The sequence below is a fragment of the Balaenoptera acutorostrata genome, chromosome X (genome assembly GCF_949987535.1).
Source record: "Balaenoptera acutorostrata chromosome X, mBalAcu1.1, whole genome shotgun sequence".
Taxonomy (NCBI): Eukaryota; Metazoa; Chordata; class Mammalia; order Artiodactyla; family Balaenopteridae; genus Balaenoptera; species Balaenoptera acutorostrata.
Window position 1 is genome coordinate 34,090,555 of NC_080085.1, and position 19,369 is coordinate 34,109,923.

At 41.3% G+C, this 19,369-nt stretch overlaps 1 long non-coding RNA gene across 1 annotated transcript in view; it reads right to left on the reverse strand.

The window, feature by feature from the left end:
• Positions 1 to 7,813: 7,813 nt before the first annotated feature.
• LOC130706367 (uncharacterized) overlaps positions 7,814 to 19,369 on the reverse strand; it is a 106,291-nt gene continuing 94,735 nt past the window's right edge. Inside the window, exon 3 of the long non-coding RNA XR_009006618.1 lies at positions 7,814 to 8,338. This is a non-coding gene — a long non-coding RNA (uncharacterized LOC130706367). The remainder of the gene's footprint in view (positions 8,339 to 19,369) is intronic.

A 19,369-nucleotide genomic window follows, 5' to 3' on the forward strand; every position in this document is an offset into this window, starting at 1 on the left:
GCATGTGGGATCTTCCCGTCCCCGGGCTCGAACCCGTGTCCCCTGCATTGGCAGGCGGATTCTTAACCACTGCGCCACCAGGGAAGTCCCTGCAGGTTCTTATTAGTTATCTATTTTACACATATTACTGTATATATGTCAATCCCAATCTCCCAATTCGTCCCCCCTCCCCCTCCCCCTTTCCCCCTTGGTGTCCATACATTTGTTCTCTTCATCTGTGTGTCTATTTCTGCCTTGCAAACCGGTTCATCTGTACCATTTTTCTAGATTCTACATATATGCATTAATATACGATATTTGTTTTTCTCTTTCTGACTTACCTCACTCTGTATGACAGTCTCTACAAATGACCCAATTTGTTCCGTTTTATGGCTGAGTAATATTCCATGGTATATATATGTACCACATCTTCTTTATCCATTTGTCTGCTGATGGGCATTTAGGTTGCTTCCATGACCTGGCTATTGTAAATAGAGCTGCAATGAACATTGGGGTGCATGTGTCTTTTTGAATTATGGTTTTCTCTGGGTATATGCCCAGTAGTGGGATTGCTGGGTCATATGGTAATTCTACTTTGAGTCTTTTCAGGAACCTCCATATTGTTCTCCATAGTGGCTGTATCAATTTACATTCACACCAGCAGTGCAAGAGGGTTCCCTTTTCTCCACACCCTCTCCAGAATTTGTTGTTTGTAGATTTTCTGATGATGCCCATTCTAACTGGTGTGAGGTGATACTTCATTGTAGTTTTTTTTTAATTCAATCATTTTATTTTATTTTATTTTTTTAACATCTTTATTGGAGTATAATCGCTTTACGACACTGTGTTAGTTTCTGCTGTATAACAAAGTGAATCAGCTATGCGTATACATATATCCCCATATCCCCTCCCTCTTGCGTCTCCCTTCCACCCTCCCTATCCCACCCCTCTAGGTGGACACAAAGCACCGAGCTGATCTCTCTGTGCTATGCGTTTGCTTCCCACTAGCTATCTATTTTACATTTGGTAGTGCATACATGTCCATGCCTCTCTCTCACTTCGTCCCAGCTTACCCTTCCCCCTCCCCATGTCCTCAAGTCCATTCTCTACGTCTGCGTCTTTATTCCTGTCCTGCCCCTAGGTTCTTCAGAACCATTTTTTTCTTTTTTAGATTCCATATATATGTGTTAGCATACAGTATTTGTTTTTCTCTTTCTGACTTGCTTCACTCTGTATGACAGACTCTAGGTCCATCCACCTCACTACAAATAACTCACTTTCGTTTCTTTTTATGCCTGAGTAATATTCTTTTTATGCCTGAGTAACATTCCATTGCCACATCTTCTTTATCCATTCATCTGTCAATGGACACTTTGGTTGCTTCCATGTCCTGACTATTGTAAATAGAGCTGCAATGAACATTGTGGTACATGACTCGTTTTGAATTATGGTTTTCTCAGGGTATATGCCCAGTAGTGGGATTGCTCGGTTGTATGGTAGTTCTATTTTTAGTTTTTTAGGGAACCTCCATACTGTTCTCCATAGTGGCTGTATCCATTTACATTTCCACCAACAGTGCAAGAGGGTTTCCTTTTCTCCACACCCTCTCCAGCATTTACTGTTTGTAGATTTTTTGATGATGGCCATTCTGACCAGTGTGAGGTGATACCTCATTGTAGTTTTGATTTGCATTTCTCTAATAATCAGTGATGTTGAGTAGCTTTTCATGTGTCTCTTGGTCATCTGTGTGTGTTCTTTGGAGAGATGTCTATTTAGGTCTTCTGCCCATTTTTGGATTGGGTTGTTTGTTGTTTTCATATTGAGCTGCATGAGCTGTTTATATATTTTGGAGATTACTCCTTTGTCCGTTGATTTGTTTGCAAATATTTTCTCCCATTCTGAGGGTTGTCTTTTCCTCTTGTTTACAGTTTCCTTTGCTGTGCAAATGCTTTTAAGTTTCATTAGGTCCCATTTGTTTATTTCTGTTTTTATTTCCATTACTCTGGGAGGTGGGTCAAAAAAGATCTTGCTGTGATTTACGTCAAAGAGTGTTCTTCCTATGTTTTCCTCTAAGAGTTTAATAGTGTCTGGTCTTACAATTAGGTCTTTAATCCATTTTGAGTTTATTTTTGTGTATGGTGTTAGGGAGTGTTCTAATTTCATTCTTTTACATGTAGCTGTCCAGTTTTCCCAGCACCACTTACTGAAGAGACTGTCTTTTCTCCATTGTATATCCTTGCCTCCTTTGTCATAGATTAGTTGACCATAGGTCCGTGGGTTTATCTCTGGGCTTTCTATCCTGTTCCATTGATCTATATTTCTGTTTTTGTGCCAGTACCATATTGTCTTGATTACTGTAGCTTTGTAGTATAGTCTGAAGTCAGGGAGTCTGATTCCTCCAGCTCCGTTTTTTTCCGTGAAGATTGCTTTGGCTATTTGGGGTCTTTTGTGTCTCCATACAAATTTTAAGATTTTTTGTTTTAGTTCTGTTAAAAAAATGTCATTGGCTATTTGATAGGAATTGCATTGAATCTGTAGATTGCTTTGGGTAGTATAGTCACTTTCACAATATTGATTCTTCTAATCCACAAACATGGTATATCTCTCCATCTGTTTGTGTCATATTTGATTTCTTTCATCAGTGCCTTATAGTTTTCTGAGTACAGGTCTTTTACCTCCTTAGGTAGGTTTATCCCTAGGTATTTTATACTTTTTGTTGCAATGGTGAATGGGATTGTTTCCTTAATTTCTCTTTCGGATCTTTCATTGTCAGTGTATAGGAATGCAAGAGATTTCTGTGCATTAATTTTGTATCCTGCAACTTTACCAGATTCATTGATTAGCTCTAGTAGTTTTCTGGTGGCATTTTAGGATTATCTATGTATGGTATCATGTCATCTGCAAACAGTGACAGTTTTACTTCTTCTTTTCCAATCTGTATTCCTTTTATTTCTTTTTCTTCTCTGATTGCTGTGGCAAGGATTTCAAAACTATGTTGAATAATAGTGGCGAGAGTGGACATCCTTGTCTTATTCCTGATCTTAGAGGAAATGCTTTCAGTTTTTCACCATTGAGAATGATGTTTGCTGTGGTTTTGTCATATATGGCCTTTATTATGTTGAGGTAGGTTCCCTCTATGCCCACTTTCTGTAGAGTTTTTATCATAAATGGGTGTTGAATTCTGTCAAAAGCTTTTTCTGCATCTATTGAGACGATCATAAGGTTTTTATTCTTCAATTTGTTAATATGGTGTATCACATTAATTGATTTGCATATATTGAAGAATCCTTGCATCCCTAAAGTGACAACTCTTTTGCTTAGGAAAGCATGACAGGAATGTACATTTATGTGAAATAAATCTGAGGCACTTGGCAATTGTCAGACTTGGGGTCTAGCTGATAAAAGGGGAAAGGGATTAGGAAGAACCCATGAGGGTTTATTTATCTTTGAGGCTAGAACTGCTTAAAGGAAGAAATTTTCAAATTGTTCTTAAGGCAGCAGTTCTTAAATGTTTTGTTCTCAGGACCTCTTTATACTCTCATAAATTATAAAGATCTCACAGATATTTGTTTATATGGTATATATCTATCAGTATATATCACATTAGAAATTAAAACTGAGAAATTTTCAAAATATTTATATATTATTTAAAGCTAACAATAGTAAACCTATAATATTTTATGAAAATAACTATATTTTCCAAAACAAAGTTAATGAATAGAGTGGATGACATTGATTTGTATTTTTGCATGCCTGCCTTAATAGAAGACAGCTGTGTTCTCATATCTGTTTCTGCTTTCCATCCGTGGTACTATGTTGGTTTGAAGTATAGGAAGACTATACAGCCTCACAGATATAAGTAGTTAAAAAGGGAAGTAGCCTTTTCAAATAATCATGAATATTCTTGGATGTTACACTGAAACTCTACAAGTGATAGCTCCTTAAAGATTAGTTGCAGTGTGGAATCCGAAACCACATCAAGAACTTTTCTACACTGTTACATAAAACTTCACTTTGAATAAATCTTTTGCTCATGTGTGATTCTACATTGGTCATTTGGAAAATATTAGTTCACTGAATTATGCAGATCTTCCAAATGATGGCACATTACATTATGTAAAATTAAAAAATCACATTTGTTAATACCACCACTGCTATGGTCTGAATGTTTGTGTGCCCCCAAAATGCATATGTTAAAATCCTAGCACCCAAAGATTATGGTATTAGGACATGGGATCTTTGGTAAGCACTTAAGTCATGAGGGTCACTTAAGTCATGAGGGTAAGCACTTAAGTCATGAATGAGATTAGTGTCTTATAAAAGGGACTGCCCAGAGTTCCCTAGCCCCTTGCACCAGGTAAGGACACAGCTAGAAGGCGCTATGAACCAGGAATAGGGTCCTCACCAGAACACAACTGTACTGGCACCTTTATCTTGAACTTCCCAACCTCCAGGACTGTGGGAAGTAAATGTCTGCCGTTTATAAGTCATCCAGTCTATGGTATTTTGTTTACGGCAGCCCGAATGGGCTAAGACAACCACCTATCTCATTAGAAAAATCTTTAAGTATTGCCAAGAAGATAAAAATTTTACACAATTCTAATTTTCTCTTGAAAGCTCAAATTTTATCTTTGGCAACAAATTCTGTCAGTTACTTTGCTTGAAGTGAAAGGTTCACCTCGTTCATTTTCAAGATGTCTGCCAAATACCCAAGTCCAAATGACCATAGTTTGTCAGTTTTTTTAAAATTAAAACTTGTGTACCATGCAAGCGGCTTCCCTGGTGGTGCAGTGGTTAAGAATCCGCCTGCCAATGCAGGGGACACAGGTTCGAGCCCTGGTCCGGGAAGATCCCACATGCCGCAGAGCAACTAAGCCTGTGCGCCAAAATTACTGAGCCTGTACTCTACAGCCCGCGAGCCGCAACTACTGAGCCCACGTGCTGCAGCTACTGAAGCCCGCGTGCCTAGAGCCCATGCTCCACAAGAGAAGCCACCGCAATGAGAAGCCTGTGCACTGCAACTAAGAGTAGCTCCCACTTGCCACAACTAGAGAAAGACCACGCAGCAACGAAGACCCAACACAGCCAAAAATAAATAAAATAAATAAATGTAAACAAGCAAACAAACAAAAAACTTGTGTACCATGCAAAAGGCAGCTAGTTCAACACACAACTGAAAGAACTGCATATGTTCTTATCTTCAACATATCTTATCATCATATTTTGTTATCCAACAGAAAGGCTTAATGCTTACTTCTCATGTCATCACACAGAATATTAAAGAGACATGTACTCAAGGGTTGAAATTTAATATTAATAATTTTTACTGCTTCATCAAGGACATTAATAAGTGAATCTGGCTTTTTTTAAAAAACTGCCTGGATGTGACAGTGAAGAATAAAATGACTTTTGGTTCTACTGCCTTGATTTGTGCTATGGTGTCAGCGGTCTTACCCACCATTCCTTTCGTACCATTTGCTGATGCTGCTGGTCCAGGGACCACCCATTGTGAAGCAAGGTCCTATACTGCCTTCAGGGATACAAGCGAGGCCAAGTGGGAAGAACTCTGGAACATCCATTCCTGATTTAACCAGAACAGCTGACTCTACTCTGATTTTATCTGTAATATTTAGTAGCATCCCCCCAAAAGATTCTCATGAAAAATAAAAAGTTTATGACTCACTTCTATAAAGCAAGCCTTGGGTGCACTATGAACAAAAATCCATTTCATTCATCCTATGCATACTGAGCCATCTATTGTTTTGACCCCCAGTTTTGTGCCAGGCACTGTGTTGTATGCTGGGGATATAGTAATTGACAAGACATGATCCCTGCCCTCATGGTGTTTATAGTCTAGTAGGGGAGACAGACAACCACATGGAAATAGATATTGTGATAGGAGCTGGGAGGGAAACAAACAGGACGCTCTAATAGAGAATAAAGGGACAAAAGGAAGAGTACACATTTGGATCAGTAGTTTTCAAACTTCAGTGAGTATCAGAATCACCTGGAGAGCTAATAAAGAATACAGAGGCCCTGGCTTATGGAAATAGGGAGGGGCCGGGTATCTGTAGTTTTACCAAGTGATTTTCCAAAATTTAAGTAGTGCTGCTATAAATACAGTGCCCAGAGAAAGCCTTTCTGAGAAGGTGACCTTAAAACTGAATCCTAAGTGATGAGAATAATTGGGGGGGCCCAGGCTTTTCATTGGATTTGGAGCAGATTTGTCTGAGGTGATGGCAGTTCTTCTACAGCTATAGGTTGAGCCATAGGGCTGGTAAGTTCATTTACTGCTTAAGTGAGCCCATTCCATTTATTATTACCAAGTTATTTTATCCCTGAAGTGAATAACTACAAGTTCCTATAACAAACCTGTTTTATGAGCAGAAGTGATTACACTAGACATTTTGTGTTTACAAGTCTTATCATAGAACATCTCTCTGAAGATCTCATCTCACTAACAAGGAACAGAGCACATATCTTAATGTTTAAAAACTTATGTTCTTACTGGCTATTTTTCCAACAGTGCCTTTTCACATGGTCACTAGAATTTAAATGTCCTCTGAGTTCACTTAGTTATCTTCCTGAGAGTTGTACAAATATGACATTTTGAATTAATTCTCAAAGTGCTTATGCTAATAAGATTAGCTCCCCTCAAGACTTTTCATTAAATATAACTGTAAAAATTACATTTCTTTAACTAAGGTTAGTAAAAGAAATTAAGGTATTTAATTTCTGATCCCCATATAATTAAGTGAAGAGTGGAGAAGATTATTCCAGCTAGAGGGAGTAGCGTACAGGTTGGTCCTGAGGTGAAAAAGTGCTTGGCTTCTTCAAGGAACTGGAAGAAGGTGAGTATAGCAAGAGTGTAGTGAGCAAGGGAGAGAGGAGCACAAGACAAGTCTGGAAAGTTCAACAGGGGTTAGCTCATGTAGGCCTTTGAGGCCAAAGCAAGAATTTTGGTTTTTATTCTAAGCACAATGGGAAGCCATTGATAGGACATATCCATTAGGAGTGTTCTGTGAAGACAGCTATGAGTCGACTGTATTGTAAAATAGTGTCATTGTACATGAATATTCTGTTAGCTGGTTTATTCATCAATCTCTTAGATATTTGGTTGGTATGAGTTCGTCCTCAAAGTCTTTGCAACTGCTGACAAACCAGTAAAATGGCATTTCCACAGCTTTAAAGCTGAGAACCAAATGGCTGACTGAATTTGAGCCATTTAAGAATCTACAAATCTTCAACTTGTTTATAAAAGGAGGACCCTGGAAGACAAATGTTGACAGAGCTAGCTCCAGATTCCTAAGCTCCATTTTATTGGCTCATGTTTCAGTCCATCTTTTTATTTCTCTTTTGTTAATTCTTGCCCTCCTCTGTTTCTCTGTATTCACCTTCCTACTAATCTTCCAATGTCTTACATTCCCTCAATCTCCCTGTCTTCTTCCTGGAGCAAGTGGAACTTGAGATCACATCTTAAGTGCACTATACCCTAAGGGATAAGATGTTAAAAAAAAAAAAAAAAAAGAATATGGGCGATTCAAATGCTCCCTCTCCCCTTATTAGTTGGATGATCTTGGCTACGTCCTATAACATATCTGAGCCTCAGATTCCTCAACAGTAAATGGAGGATAATAACAGTGCCTACTTATAGAAATAAATGTGCAAGTCCAGGGAAAATAGTGCATGGCCTACTACATAGAACATGCTCAGAAATGCTACTAACATACCTTTAAGTTCCTAATTAAATTTTCCATTTATATTGTCATCTCACATTTTGAGCTCTTTCAATTCAAGGAGTATATAATTTATTTTCAAATCTACCATGCCACTTTTCATCCTGTTGTTACTCTATAGGTAATTTGCTGTCTCCTTAATACAACTATGAAATGCCACAGGAGTTCAGAGAAGGGAGAAAATACCTGATAAGGGAACCCCTCAGGTCAGTGGATGGATGTCTATCATAGAAGGCAGGTTGGCAGGTTGGCAGGTCTGTGAGCAAATGTGTGAGATTGGAATTCTTATTTGATGGTCAGTAAATAGTCTGTATTGTTTGAAATGGAGGATTTGTGTGTGAAAGTATTTGGAAAAGTATGTTGGTGTTAAACTGAGGAGTGCCTTCACCAAAAAGCTACTAAGTTTGGAATTTTCCCTGCAGGCTTTGGGGAGCCATTGAATAGTGTGGCAGGAGAGAGGAACATAATGAAAGCAGTGTTTCATCAAGATTGATATGGTGATACTGTGTAGATTTATTTGGGAAACCAGTCTTGTGGCTATTCTGTTCCCTGAACAAGAGCAGCAGTTGTGGAAATGGAAGCCTTCATCCAAGAGAAAACTGACAGGACTTGGCAACTTGAATCTAAAAGTGAAAGAAAGAGAATAAACTCTTTGAACTTGAAATTATAATGAAACATACAAAAGTAGGTCATTTCACCTCTTTGCCTTAATAGTTTTATCTTTAAAGCAGTGTTAATAAAATATAATCTCTTAGCTTCACAGGGGTGAGAAGAACTTAAGCAAGATACTTGGTGTGAAGCATAAATGATAATAGATGCAAGGACCCCTAGCCATTTACCTAGCACAAGCAAAGCAATTAATAAACATTTGTTCATTTTTTTTTTTTTCAAATTTTATTTATTTATTTTATTTATGGCTGTGTTGGGTCTTCGTTTTTGTGCGAGGGCTTTCTCCAGTTGTGGCAAGTGGGGGCCACTCTTCATCGCGGTGCGCGGGCCTCTCACTATCACGGCCTCTCCCGTTGTGGAGCACAGGCTCCAGACGCGCAGGCTCAGCAATTGTGGCTCACGGGCCCAGTCGCTCCGCGGCATGTGGGATCCTCCCAGACCAGGACTCGAACCCGTGTCCCCCGCATTGGCAGGCAGACTCTCAATCACTGCGCCACCAGGGAAGCCCTGTTCATTTTTAATTATTGTGAATTAAAATAATTTAGACATAGAGCCCCACAGACAACTCAAGGCAGTTTTATAGGGTAAGAATAGTTAAGGGAAAGGATTAAAGGAGATGATGGAGCTATAATTCTTGTCTTCAAATCCTGATTTACAGATTAAAAGATCAAACAGACATATTTCCTGTTCATGGATCTGAGAGTAGAATAAAGTAGGGAAACTACTTAGTTATAATTATTAATGGCTTTCTTGTCCTTCCTCTTTCATCAGTAAAAGCCCAAGAACAGCAGAACCTTATCGATGTAAACATCACTGTTTCTCTGACCTAACAAAGTCCAAGTTGTTTGATAATTAAATTATTAATCCTTTAAATACCACTGAGAAGTTATACACATTTAAGTAAGAATGGACAGTTATTCTCAGTAATAAAATGCATGATCCATTCCTTCCTCTGGAGCTAACCTCTTCTCTGGCCCCTGAAGAGGCCATTTCCCTCTTTGTACCACTTCAATTTGGGCCATAGACTAGACTTTCAGTTTCCAAGAATCATTTCCAGTGCCTTTTCTAAGGGCCTTTATAATTATAAAACTTCTTTTGTTATCTCTATAGGTGTGCTTCCAAAGAACAAAGAATGCTGTAATAAATAGTCAGTAAAAAAAATCTACATCACAACCTTGTGTATCCAGTGGGGTAAAACGGTCCCAAGCTCTTTAAGAGGTTCTGAGAGCACTGACATGTCTTTTCCCTGACTGATAATGGCTCAGTTAGTCTTACTTAAAAGTGGAAAATGCCCACCAGAATGACCAAAATTTAAAGGAATTACGATACCTACTGTCTGTGAGGCCAGGATAGGATAGGGAACAGCTAGAACTCTGACACTTTACTGATGGGAGTGAAAACTGGTAGTGCAATCACATTACAGAACTATTGGGCAATATCTAGCAAAGCTGAACACACATATTTCACTGACCCAGCAGTTTCACTCCTGGATATGCACTAATGAGAAATGAGTACTTATGTCCATTAAAAGACATCTTCAAGAATCCATAGCAGCTTTTTTCATAATAGCCCCAACCTGGCAACAACTCTAATATCCATCAACAGTAGAATGGGCCAGTAAATGATAAGATAACCATGCAATGGAATACTACACAACAGTGCAAATAAATGAAGTACAGTCACCCACAAAAACATGGATGAATCTCAGACATAATGCAGAGTGGAAGAAGCCAGACACAAAGGAGCCCATGAAGTTTAAGGACAGGCAAAATTAATCTATGGTTATAGAAGTCAGAATAGTGGTTACTTTTATGTGCGGGGGTGGGGTGCTGACTGGGAAGGAACACAAGGGAGCCTTCTGGGAGCCCTGGAAATGTTCTATATCTTGACCTGATTGGTGGTCACATGGGTGTATGTAAAAATTTATTGAGCTGTTCTTTCAAACTTTGTGCACTTTGAACTATGTAAATTTCATCTCAATTAAAATTATAAATAAAGTATTTATATTTTTAAACATTACAAAAGGTAGGGGAGTCCAACACACAGGGATCACATGAGTTGTGCAAGATTATCCTTTGCCTGGATTTGGAAATGTATTCCACTACACTGCTTCAATTGCACTGCTTACCAAGGAGGAATAACATATTGAAAACATTTTATTTGATTAAAGAAATTGGGCATCTTCTTTATTAGAAAAAAGTTCTGAGCCTTCTGAAATTGGTGGATTCACCAAACTTCTGCTCTGCTAAACTATGAGACAAGAGAGGGTTTCAAGACTGAAAAGCCTTTGTTGCTTCCCAATCCTACTGTTAAAACTCCCCCCAAAATGGGACTATTTTGGCTGGGATCCTTATTGTATACCCATCCAAGATATTCAGATTAACTACAATGTATATAGTACTGTACATGATATTAAGACGATATAGGCCTCCCTTTAATGAAGAGACTATAATACATCCTTAAGGAATTTATGTCTTTTGAAGATGTGTTGTTTACCTTTCAGATAAAAACCCACAGCAGTCTATTCTCGTTAAATGACATCAGCAGTAGATTCTGAAAACAGGTGTTCTTAACCACCCATGTCATCCAACGAGTGGACTTGAGAGGGTCCATGAACCCTATGAAATTACACACATTTTTACATGTGCATATTAGTATTCTTTTTTGTGAAGGGAAACAAACCTTCCTGGCAGCCATGAAAATAGACCTCTCTGATCCCCTACTGCAAGGACCATAAGTGACTGATGGTCCCAGCTGCTGCACTCTGAAATGTATCACTGTGTAGATGCCAAGGCCATGCTTCCCACAGCCTGCTCCAAGCCAGTGATGCAGGACTTCTCTGATGGCACCTCTGGCTCAAGGACTCCCTGATGGTCTTGCAGACTCCTTCAGAACTGTGTTGCAGTCTAAGATGCTTCCACCCAACCTTCCTACTTTCTTCCTCCCTTCTCTCTCTCCTTCACCCAGAGTCAGACCTGCTTTGAAGTATCCAGCCTCCCCCAATTCCCTCCCCATTTTCTCTCTTCGGCACTGTCCCTAAGAAATCTCTTGCATGGCTAGTTCTGTTGTGGCACCGACTTCTTAGAGGACCTGGACTACATAAGTGGCACCAGGAGCGGTCTCAGGATATAGGCAGTAAGATGTGGAGTTGGAACTTGATCATTCACTTCCCTGCAGGTGAAGATGACACTATCCTGGTTGGTAGGTGAGACACAGATAGTCCTTGGAACAAAGTAACAACTTACTTGCTAAAGATTTCATTGGTGGTGATCCCAGTGGAGGAGTCCAGGGGTCAGGGGCATGCTGGAATACCCCTCCAAAGTAAAAATCAGACCTGAATCTCACATTCCCTACCACAGAGAGGAAGCACAGCATCTTGTAGGCCTCTTTGGGTCCTAGAGGCAGCCCATTCTACTCCTGGAATATTACTCTGGCATGGAAGACTTCCAGCTTTAAGTAGGGGCCAGAGTAGGAAAGGGTTCTGCAGCAGGTCCAGGTTATGGTACAAGCAACATTGTCACGTGGGCCATACAATCCAGCTGACCTTCTGGATATAATCCAAGGTGTTACAAGCATCAGTGGTGGAAAATGATACAGTGTGGAGCTTATGGCAAGCTCCAGTGGGAGAAAAACAATGCAGGCCCTTGGAGTCTGGAGCAAGGGCATGCCATCCACAGCAGAAAATAATATGCCCTTTAAGAAACAGGTCCTGGTAGCTTAGTGGGCCCTGGTAGAGACAAAATGTTTGATCATGAGCATCAACATGCAGCTGGTGCTACACATTATGAGTTGGGTTCTTTCTGAACTGTCAAGTCATAAAGTAAGACAGGCTTAGCATCAGTCCATAACAACATGGAAATGTTACATCCAGGATGGGGCTCAAGCAAGACCAGAGGACACAAGTTAACTGCATGAGCAGGTAGCCCAGATCCCCATGTCACCCATAAGAGTTGTACCAGTGTCCCACCAAGGCTTGAACCTGTAGACACATGGGGGGAGGGTCCTCATACAAACAGCTGAAGGAGGAAAATAAAGCTCTTGCTCAGTGTGTGAGGGAAAGCTGAAAATGGATGGTGGTTACATTACACCACATTCGAGAGTGGCCCTGAATGAAAATGGGAGGGATAATCTTCCCAATGGGTGGAGCTGAAGTGGTACATCTGGTCATCCACTTTGTGTGGAAGGAACAGTGGTCTGAGGTAAGAATATTTAGATTCATGGGCAGTGGCCAATGGCCTGGAAGGGAAGACTAGAAGATCAGATACAAGGAGTTCTGGGGTAGGGGCATGTGGATGGAAATATGGGAGTGGGTATAAAATGTGAAGATCTTTGTATCACACATAAATGTCCACCAGAAATCATCCATCACAGAAGAGGCACCTAACAACGAAGTAGACAAAATGACTCAGCCTGTTGACATCAGCTAGCCTTTGTCATCAGCCACCCCAGAATTGGCACAATGGGCATATTCATGTAGTGGCCATGGTTGCCAAGATGGCCACAATAACATGGACTCCCACTTACCAAAGCTGATCTAGTTTACTGGTGCCTCCAAATGTCCAACATGTTGGCAACAGAGACCCAAACTGAGCTCCCATACCTGGCACTATCTCTTGGTCACTTGGTATCAAGTCAACAGCAATGAGTCCCTTCCATCTGAGAAGCATCAGTAGTTTGTCCTTGCAGGTATAGATACTTATTCTAGACTTGGGTTTACCTTTCCTGCCTGTAGAGCCTCAGCAAGTACCACAATCCAGGGGATTATGGAAGGCCTGATCTACAAGCATGGAATCCCACGCAACATGGCATCTGATCAGGGGACCCATTTTACAGCAAAGGAGGTGAGGGAGTGGGCCCATGACCATAGGCTCCACTGGTTGTATCACGCACCACACCATCCAGAGGTACCCAGCCTCATAGAACACTGGAATGGCTTTTGAAAGGAATAATTAAAGTGCCAGTTTGGGGGCAACACTCTGAAAGAAGGGGGTGCTCTTCAGGACACAGTGTATATATTAAATCAGAGACCTGTATCTGATGCTGTGTATCCTAGTAGAAAAAATACATGGATCCAGAGACCAAAGGGTGGAAGCATGAGTGGGCCCACTTACCACTGGAGGACTCTGTGCTTCCAGTCCCATCAACTCCGGGCATGACAAGGATGGTGGTCATGGTCCTCAAAGAGGGCACACTCTTGCCAGAGGATGCAGGAAAGGGTCCCATTGAATTACAAGCTATGGCTACCACCAGGACACTTTGGACTCCTTGAGCCCAGGGACCAGCAGGCAAGAAGACGAGTCAATTGTGACAAGAGTAATTGGCGCTGATCATCAGGAGGTATTAGGGCTGCTTTTACATTATGGCAGCATGGAGAATGTGTGTGCTACCCAGGTGATACACTTGGGCACCTCTTGGTACTCTCTGACCCAATTATGACTGTCCGTGGGCAAGTGTAGCCACCCCAGCCTCAGAAGGGTATGACTCCCAAGGGCTCAGACCTCTCAGGAATGAAGGTTTGGGTTATATAACACCATCAGGTCAAGCCAGCAAGACCTACGGAGGTGATACCTGAAGGTGAGAGAAATTTAGAATGAATAGGAGAGGAGAGAGAGGACGAGCACCAGTTGTAGCTCCAAGAGCAACTGCAGCAACAGGGGTTGTAGTTCATCCCACTGACTCCTCTTTCATGAGATTTCCCCTCAGGAAGAGTGGCCCATGGGAACCACAGAGGATCTATTCCCTGAATTTGTGTCAAGTAGCTCTGTGCAGTGCAAGGAATAGACTGGTGGCCATGAAAATGTCCCTCTGAGACCTCTGACTTTTGGGAGTGTAACTGACCAGTAGCTCCAGTGGCTTCCAGCCAGTGAGCGAGTAAGTCAGGGAAACTAAGGCAGGCGTGTTCCTGGGAGACGTGGGACTCTTCTGATGGGCGACTTTGTTTTTGTTTTTGTTTTAATTTTATTTTGATTCTTTTCTCTTTTTTTAAAATTAATTAATTAATTTATTTTTGGCTGCGTTGGGTCTTCGCCGCTGCGCGCGGGCTCTCTCCAGTTGCAGAGAGCGGGGGCCACTCTTCATTGTGGTGCGCGGGCCTCTCACTGCGGTGGCCTCTCTTGTTGCGGAGCATGGGCTCCAGGCACGCGGGCTCAGTAGCTGCGGCGCACAGGCCCAGTTGCTCCGCGGCACGTGGGATCCTCCCGGAGGGCTCGAACCCTTGTCTCCTGCATTGGCAGGCAGATTCTTAACCACTGTGCCACCAGGGAAGCCCTGATGGGCGACTTTGGCTTGAGGACTCCCTGAGAGCCTGACTGAACTCTTAAAACAGCGCTGAAGTCTAAGATGCTTCCACCTAACCTTCCTTCTTTCCCTCTCTCCTCTACAGGGGGTCAGATCAGATATCCTTCTCAGTCTGAGGGCTCTCCTAGCCTCCCCAGTTCCACACTCCCCTCATTTTTCCTCACAAGCTTTCAATAAATTTCTTGCATGGCTAATCCCATCTTAGAGGACCTGGATCAACACAGCTTTCATCAGATACTCTAAAAGGTCTGTGACCTAAAAAAGGTTATGACCCATTTGTGAGATGCTGAGTTTGCATTCCTGCCTTAGAAGAACCAGAACAGAATTTGGAAGAGTTCTTGACTCGGATCAATGGTCTCATTCTTGCCCTATCCTTGATCGAGGTAAGTAAGATCATGCTAATGCATCTGGGAAGACGTGTCAAGCCTGGGAATAAGTTTAGGCCCAACAATGATTTCTCTTCCCTCTGGCCAGGCAGGTCACCTTTCTAACAGAATCAGCCTTATTATATAAACGACAGGGACTCAATGGGGATGTCACAAAAGCAATTAGGCTGGAAAAATAGTTTGCCTTAAATTTACTTACTAAAATAATACATTAAAGAGAATTAAAAATCCTTCTGAATCATCCAAGTTGCAGTGCTATCATTCACTCCAAGAACTTGAAGCGCACCACAAACACAAAGGCTTTCTCTATCAGGAAAAATGCAGTGATGAGGGAAGATGATTGCAAAGCATTTCTGGAGAAAATGAAATACATACGTTTCAGGTTTTAGACAGTTAGGCTTTTTTATAAAATGTGCATTTCCCAGCCACTGTGGAGCTTTCTCCATGACATTAACCGTGTTCTGCTGGCAGGGAGCGGGACAGTATCAACCTAATAGATCTGTTACCCATGGGGGAGTGTTTCAGAGGCTGGCAACATCCTCCTCTCTTATCGGTGACAGGACTGATTCAGAGTACTCCTCCTTGACCCATTTATTCACGGGTATGTTATCACGAATAATCTTAAGCTTTCTATTTCACAGCTTAGAATAAACTCTAGCTAAATTCATACTCTGTCCTCTTCTGTCCCACTCTTGTCCTGGTAATATTTCCTGGGTCTTTGTTCCTCCAAACAGCAAAATAGAAACCTTATTTTCTAAAATTTCAATGTCTGAAATCCCACCAGATGTCAGCCTAACTTAAAGTAACTGAAGGTATGACTCTCCTATGTGTGGGGAGAGGAGAGGCTGGAGGTGGAGCCCAGGATATAGGTGGCAGTGAAGCCTTTTTAAAAGCACAGAAAGTCCAAATTATCCTTCCTTGAGAGTGAGGTCTCTGGGGAGCACTCTGGCATTCACACAAGATAGTGTAACCGAGCAGGACCCTACGGAGCCTTCCCAGAGCAGGACTCCTCCCGCCCCACGTCCTCCACCTGCCTTTTGTCTGTAGAAAAGCTTTAGGCAAAGAATAAGTTTAATCACTAACACAACATTGTAAATCAACTATACGCCAATGAAAATTAATTTAAAATTAAAAAAAGAATAAGTTGAATCAGAGAAGTGAGAAAATGCAGAAAGAAAGGAAGACAATAAAGCAAGGCAAAAGAATAATAGTTCCGCCATTAAACAAAGTCAAGGACCTTTAGTTCCTCCTCAAGGGCTATAGATAATATTCTGAGCCAAATCCTTTGAGCTGTTCTGCAGATACGGAAACCCCCAGGTGGAAGAAGTTAACTGTCTGCTGCCCACAAGCATGCAGACCCCAGACCAGGTGGAACCAGAAGGTTGATGATGTTGACTCACAATTACCTCACCACCAACCAATCAGAAGGATGTTCACGAGCTGATCACATACCACACAACCCCCCTCCCTCACCCTGTCTTTAAAAACCTTTCCCTGAAAGCCTTTCAGGGAGTTTGGGGAGTTGGGGCCTTTTAAGCACTAGCTGCTCTGGACTCCTTGCTTGGTGCCCTGCAATAAACACTGCACTTTCCTTCACCACAACCTGGTGTCAACAGACTGGCTTTACTGCACACAGGCAAGTGGACCCAAGTTTGGTTCGGTAACAGTATTAAGATGAAGAAACTGCTGGAACATCAGTAGGGTGATCAGATATTCCCCTCATTCTTATATCCGTAGCTGATCCAGTTGCCAAAATCATCTGGGCATTCTTTTAAGCACAAAAATTTACTGGACATCCATGCCAACTCTGCCATTTAATTAATCAGGAGACCCAATTCACCAAGTGACCCTAGAGCAAGCATCTAATCTCTTGCACCTAAATTCATCCATTTGTAAAACTAAGATAATATTACTTATCTCTTCCTTATTCCATAGGTTCTGATGAAGGGGAAAGATGATCCAATTTTAATTGAATCAGGTTATAATGGTCAAGATAAAGCGTCAAATGTGTGATTCATGGCAATCTTTCAACATTATTCATGTTAGTTTTGCGTTCACCAAAAGAAAACTTAGTAGCTCTGACAGACTCTGAAGGTGCAGCTTCAAACATCCTTTGAGTACCTTGACCGGGAAAGGCACAAAACGTCACTACAGTAGTTAATGTTACTAGTTCAAACACAACAATATTAATATTATAAAACCATTCCTCACATGGTGTTGTTTTTGAAAGAATGTATTTCATACAACTAAAGGTAAGTTTTAAATAGGTTAATTTTTTTCTTATATTTCAGCAACTCCATGAAGGGAAACAGTCCTCAGCAATAAGCCTTAAAATGCCCTCTTTTAGTCCTCTCCCACACACTCCCATCACACACCACGGGCGCTCCCTTATTCCTCTGCTTCCAGTCAACACTTGGACATGAGCAACCCATGCTTACATGGATGTCTTGTCCACATCTAATAACTCTTGATCCCATGAAACCCTCGTCCACACACTCTGCTTCACCATTTTCTTCTGACTCTCTAGCACAGAAGCTCTCAAACCAGCTTGTCATCAGAAGTCCCTCCTTGGAGGGCAGAAAAAGGAAAGAGCAAGAAAACAGTTCATTTTAAAGCACATGGGGAGGGTAATGGCCAGAAACTCTCAAGTGGCAAGAATTTTTACTCCATCACACTATGATCTGGCTCTCATCAACCATCTTATGTACTTATACATCTTAAAGTATTTCCAAAATGGTTTTCACGACTCGCTTATAAAGAGTAATGGTTCTGGTGGTGGCCCACACCCCCCAGCACCCAAATTACCCGAAGGCAGCCCAACCACACACCTGCCGGCCCTCCTGGCCCCTCCAGCAACCCTGTCATTAATGGCAAAGAAACCCGGAGGAGCAGCAAGAGATAGGAAGACATTCTTCCTCCCCGCCACCAGCCATAACCCAGGTGCCTGCTAGAGAACACAGCTTTCTACTGGGCTGCTGGCTTTGGGGGGCAGGGGGTGTGTAGGAGTATTTTAGCCACTAAACTTCACTGGAGGGGTGGTGAGCAGTGGCCTTATCCGTCCTCAGCCCATACTCCCCTCCTTGTCAGCTGAAGCGGCCTGCCCCTGGGAGTCCGGGCCCTCTGCCTCCCCTCCTTCCTCTTTAGAAACGATGGTTACAGTCTGTTTCTTGTGTGTGTGATGTGGAAGTCTAATTGAATCCCTCCTTCCTAATAAATGTTACCACTGTGAAAAACAAAAAAATTGGAGAGAGAAGTAAACTATTTGACATTGGAGCAAACTATTTGACATTTTTCTTTCAAGTGTCCATACGTACTTTATTCACACAAAGAAAGTGTTGTCATCTCTCGAGTCCGTGCGTCAGAGCGAGAGTCTGTGGCCAGGCCTCCCTTACCCAGGCCCCGAGACCACTGGACTGAGGACGCTCCCCCAGGGGACACAGGGCCTCGGCAGGGCTGGGCTTTTTTGTTTTTAATAATAAATAAAAACTCAACTCTAAAATATATATATATATAAAAAACCGGGGAGAAATTGGAGAGAGAAGCAAACTAACGTGCAAATAACAACAGCCTCTAGCACAACATTGTAAAACAACTATACTCCAATAAAAATGAAAAATATATATATAAAACAAAAAAAATAAAATTATTAACAAAAAAAATAACAATAGCCTCTGTCTCTAGTTGATCAGCCCCAGCTATAGCAGTAAATGAGTTGGATGTTTTCTAAGTCTTCATTCACCAAGAATTGTTCATAGTGATGTCTATGAGAGGACCTCTGTCCTCTAAATTTCAGAGAGCACCTTTCAAAACAAAAAAAAGATAGAAAAATTTTGTATATATACATATATACACACACATATGTGTACATATATATGTGTGTATATATACATGTATACACATATACACACAGATTATTATCAAATAAAAAGGTTTTAATAATGGTTGATATGCATTAAATAATTTCTTTGGATGTGGAATATCTATATCTATATATCTCAAGCACAATTGGACATTTCAGATAGATAGGTCAAGTTTGGGAAAAATATGTTCATGTGCTATGAACTAGTTTTTGTATTAGAGCACCTATTGCATTCTACCTTGTATTATTGTTATTTGTTAACAGGTCTGTCTCCATTAGCTCATAAACCTCTTGAATACAATGGCAGTATCTTTTATTTTTTTGTATTCTCTAAAGTAGTGCTACTCAAAATGTGGTTGGTCCCTGGTCTGTGAACTGTTTGTTGCCAGTCCGCAACAAGATAAGTACATAAACTGAGAGTATGTATTTATAATCTTTTCTAG